General features: G+C 51.5%; 1 non-coding gene across 1 annotated transcript in view; it reads right to left on the minus strand.

Moving 5' to 3' along the window:
* The window catches only part of LOC126444193 (small subunit ribosomal RNA), a 1,922-nt gene extending 1,331 nt beyond the window's left edge, over positions 1 to 591 (minus strand). The window contains exon 1 of the ribosomal RNA XR_007582490.1: positions 1 to 591. This exon is cut by the window's left edge and continues 1,331 nt beyond it. This is a non-coding gene — a ribosomal RNA (small subunit ribosomal RNA).
* Between the last annotated feature and the right edge of the window lie 4,409 nt (positions 592 to 5,000).

Here is a 5,000-nt window from a genome sequence, read left to right on the forward strand (position 1 = left end):
GGCTGCTGGCACCAGACTTGCCCTCCAATAGATACTCGTTAAAGGATTTAAAGTGTACTCATTCCGATTACGGGGCCTCGGATGAGTCCCGTATCGTTATTTTTCGTCACTACCTCCCCGTGCCGGGAGTGGGTAATTTGCGCGCCTGCTGCCTTCCTTGGATGTGGTAGCCGTTTCTCAGGCTCCCTCTCCGGAATCGAACCCTGATTCCCCGTTACCCGTTACAACCATGGTAGGCGCAGAACCTACCATCGACAGTTGATAAGGCAGACATTTGAAAGATGCGTCGCCGGTACGAGGACCGTGCGATCAGCCCTAAGTTATTCAGAGTCACCAAGGCAAACGGACCGGACGAGCCGACCGATTGGTTTTGATCTAATAAAAGCGTCCCTTCCATCTCTGGTCGGGACTCTGTTTGCATGTATTAGCTCTAGAATTACCACAGTTATCCAAGTAACGTGGGTACGATCTAAGGAACCATAACTGATTTAATGAGCCATTCGCGGTTTCACCTTAATGCGGCTTGTACTGAGACATGCATGGCTTAATCTTTGAGACAAGCATATGACTACTGGCAGGATCAACCAGGGAGCTGCGTCAACTAGAGCTGAGCAGCCGGCCGCCCGGGAGTGTGTCCCGGGGGCCCGCGCGAACACGCAAGCGTCCGCTCAATTATTCTGCAAACAGGAGGAGGCTGAGCTCCCCTGCACAACACACCTCGAAACCCTCTCAGGTCCCGGCGGCGCGCAGCGCCGTCCTAAGTACTTGGTCGGGTTCGAGAGAGGCGCAATCGCCCGGAGTTAGGCGAGTAGACGCTTTAGGTGCGACCACCCGTGCTCCCAACTGAGCTTGCCGCTGCCGACAGAGGCCCGGGAGCGTGCTGTCGTGGCATTGCCGGCGGGAGACAACACGCGCCACCTACGGTGACCGGCAGCTCCAACGCCAGCGCCACAGAAGGACAAAAGCCCTACTTGGGTGCCGAAGCGAACTCTCCCAGCACAGCGCACGCGCCAACACGTCCGCACAGCTGCGATACAAACCACCTGCGAGAACCGCTGGGGCGACCGAGCAGCAGACGGCGTCGCGGCGCCGAGCGCCGGGCGGCGGCGCATCCTCAGCGCACAAAGTCCTCAATCGGACCAGCACACTGCAGATGGCCACCGCGCTTCGCACCGGGCCCGCGAGGACCTACTTTGGCCGCAAGGCGCCGCGAGCAGGGGGCGCCGGCGCGCAGCTGCGCCGCCTGCCGCGTCCGTCGGCCGGCGCGCCTGCCACCGGCCGCCCCCACCAGCCGGCTGTAGCGCGTGCGCCCACGCACCGCGCTGCCAGCACGCCGGGCGGCCCCCCCTCACCGGCCGGGGACGGTCCCACCCAGCCACCGCCGCGTATCGCCTCACACCCAGATCCCCTTTCACGTTCGTGGGCATGGTGGGTCCCCTTTCACGTTCGTGGGCATGGTGGGTATCCCTGAAACAACCGGTTAATAGCTCGACCGATCGTCGCCAACACTGATTCACCTCTAGCGAGAACAACCGCACCACAACGGGTTACCGGTTGTTCATTTGCGTAACGTCACCAGCAAACGTACACGTCCATCGCCATTTGCAACGAGTATTGCATGCCTGTGTCAGGTGTCACAACACACTACGTCTGCCCACATAGACGCAACAACATGTGCACGCCTAGAGAACACGTGGAAGGTAGACCCCGTACGTATGCGGTGTCCATTGCGCGAACGACTGTCAGCCCGCCTCTGCAGCATGTCGCAGATGTGGAACGCGGTGCAACATGCTATCACGGTGTGTGAGAAGAGACGACTACGTCCGAATACACGCTCCACTACATCAACAGACTGCTCATGCTGATCGCCATCCAGGGCGTCCGTTCCTCCCACACGTCTGTATGGCGTACCACACTGCAATCCAGCTCTTATAGGGAGACGACACGTAGCTGCGTGCACAATATTTGGACTGTATGGTCCGCCGTTGCTAGGCGCTGTCGTCATACGGTCACATGGGCCACGATGTATCATTCAGTACATACGGAGCAATGTGCAGTACAGTTTGTGGGTTTTGCGTACATCGGCGGACAGGTGACAGGCCGTACCACAACGTAGGCTGAGTACGTCGGCATGCGAAGGGCATTGAACATGCAAACTTCTCACCGACCAGCTTGCGAAGGCAGGGGGGAAGGGGGGGGGGCATGTACGTCCTGCTGCTATCCACACTACAGTGTATAGCAGGAGCATGTGGAAAGTCAGCAACACCTGCAAGGTGTTTAACATGACGCGATACACAGGGGACCGGGCAGTGCGAGTAGCGAACTATATTGCGAGGGTTGCGGTTAGGCAACACTACACTACTTTAACGGGTTGCATAACAATTACAGAGCAGGTTCAGCGACAACGTGCGTCAGGTTAAGGCGCAATATAGTTTAGGTTACGGCGCACTTTAGGTTAGGTTAAGGCACATTATAGGTTAGGTTAAGGCACAACATGGGTTACGTTAAGGCACAACATGGGTTACGTTAAGGCACAACATGGGTTAGGTTAAGGCACAACATGGGTTAGGTTAAGGCACAACATGGGTTAGGTTAAGGCACAACATGGGTTAGGTTAAGGCACAACATGGGTTAGGTTAAGGCACAACATGGGTTAGGTTAAGGCACAACATGGGTTAGGTTAAGGCACAACATGGGTTAGGTTAAGGCACAACATGGGTTAGGTTAAGGCACAACATGGGTTAGGTTAAGGCACAACATGGGTTAGGTTAAGGCACAACATGGGTTAGGTTAAGGCACAACATGGGTTAGGTTAAGGCACAACATGGGTTAGGTTAAGGCACAACATGGGTTAGGTTAAGGCACAACATGGGTTAGGTTAAGGCACAACATGGGTTAGGTTAAGGCACAACATGGGTTAGGTTAAGGCACAACATGGGTTAGGTTAAGGCACAACATGGGTTAGGTTAAGGCACAACATGGGTTAGGTTAAGGCACAACATGGGTTAGGTTAAGGCACAACATGGGTTAGGTTAAGGCACAACATGGGTTAGGTTAAGGCACAACATGGGTTAGGTTAAGGCACAACATGGGTTAGGTTAAGGCACAACATGGGTTAGGTTAAGGCACAACATGGGTTAGGTTAAGGCACAACATGGGTTAGGTTAAGGCACAACATGGGTTAGGTTAAGGCACAACATGGGTTAGGTTAAGGCACAACGTGGGTTAGGTTAAGGCACAACATGGGTTAGGTTAAGGCACAACATGGGTTAGGTTAAGGCACAACATGGGTTAGGTTAAGGCACAACATGGGTTAGGTTAAGGCACAACATGGGTTAGGTTAAGGCACAACATGGGTTAGGTTAAGGCACAACATGGGTTAGGTTAAGGCACAACATGGGTTAGGTTAAGGCACAACATGGGTTAGGTTAAGGCACACCATGGGTTAGGTTAAGGCACACCATGGGTTAGGTTAAGGCACACCATGGGTTAGGTTAAGGCACAACGTGGGTTAGGTTAAGGCACAACATGGGTTAGGTTAAGGCACAACATGGGTTAGGTTAAGGCACAACATGGGTTAGGTTAAGGCACAACATGGGTTAGGTTAAGGCACAACATGGGTTAGGTTAAGGCACAACATGGGTTACGTTACGGCACAACATGGGTTACGTTACGGCACAACATGGGTTACGTTACGGCACAACATGGGTTACGTTACGGCACAACATGGGTTACGTTACGGCACAACATGGGTTACGTTACGGCACAACATGGGTTACGTTACGGCACAAATTAGGTTAGGTTACGGCACAAATTAGGTTAGGTTAAGGCACAAATTAGGTTAGGTTAAGGCACAAATTAGGTTAGGTTAAGGCACAAATTAGGTTAGGTTAAGGCACAAATTAGGTTAGGTTAAGGCACAAATTAGGTTAGGTTAAGGCACAAATTAGGTTAGGTTAAGGCACAAATTAGGTTAGGTTAAGGCACGATATAGGTTAGGTTAAGGCACGATATAGGTTAGGTTAAGGCACGATATAGGTTAGGTTAAGGCACGATATAGGTTAGGTTAAGGCACGATATAGGTTAGGTTAAGGCACGATATAGGTTAGGTTAAGGCACGATATAGGTTAGGTTAAGGCACGATATAGGTTAGGTTAAGGTACGATATAGGTTAGGTTAAGGTACGATATAGGTTAGGTTAAGGTACGATATAGGTTAGGTTAAGGTACGATATAGGTTAGGTTAAGGTACGATATAGGTTAGGTTAAGGTACGATATAGGTTAGGTTAAGGTACGATATAGGTTAGGTTAAGGTACGATATAGGTTAGGTTAAGGTACGATATAGGTTAGGTTAAGGTACGATATAGCGTAGGTTCAGATACACATTGTTGTAGGGAAAGGTGTATTGGGGGGGGGGGCGGCAGGTTCGTTGATAGTGATTATCGTAATTGGATGCCTGCGGTATTATCCGATTTGTCACGTCAGGATGCACTTTTGGCTCATGACAGGCGGCGCTCCGATTCCATGGTTGTGGCAGATCTGTGTCTTTCATTCCTGCCATTGTTTGTGTGCTGTGACAGGAGGCAGTATTGTGATGTTGGGTGCACCACTGTGTAGGACATGTGTGGGTGTTCGTGGCTTAGCTGAGCAATGTGCGGATGTCGGAAGGGTGGGATATTGTGTTTTCTGGGTGGACCTCCCGGTCTGGTAATGATAGTGTGGATTGTGTCATGTGGCGGAGAGGATGCACTGGATGTTCTTCCATGCTGGTGGTTAGATATTGTGTGTGATAAGAGAGTAGTGTGTGATAAGAGTGTCTGGCTGACGTGTGGTTCTCATTGTGTGCAGAGTCTTTCAGCATGTATAGGGACGGTTGTATATATTATCTGTATTCTGATGGCTCTGCATCTATTACTAATCAGTGCCGTGTATACGGTTACTCTAGTTCCAGTCGAAACTGTTCTATCTCTGTACATTAGTGACACTGCGGCTCCACTAT

Source organism: Schistocerca serialis, unplaced genomic scaffold (assembly GCF_023864345.2).
Source record: "Schistocerca serialis cubense isolate TAMUIC-IGC-003099 unplaced genomic scaffold, iqSchSeri2.2 HiC_scaffold_246, whole genome shotgun sequence".
Lineage (NCBI taxonomy): Eukaryota > Metazoa > Arthropoda > Insecta > Orthoptera > Acrididae > Schistocerca > Schistocerca serialis.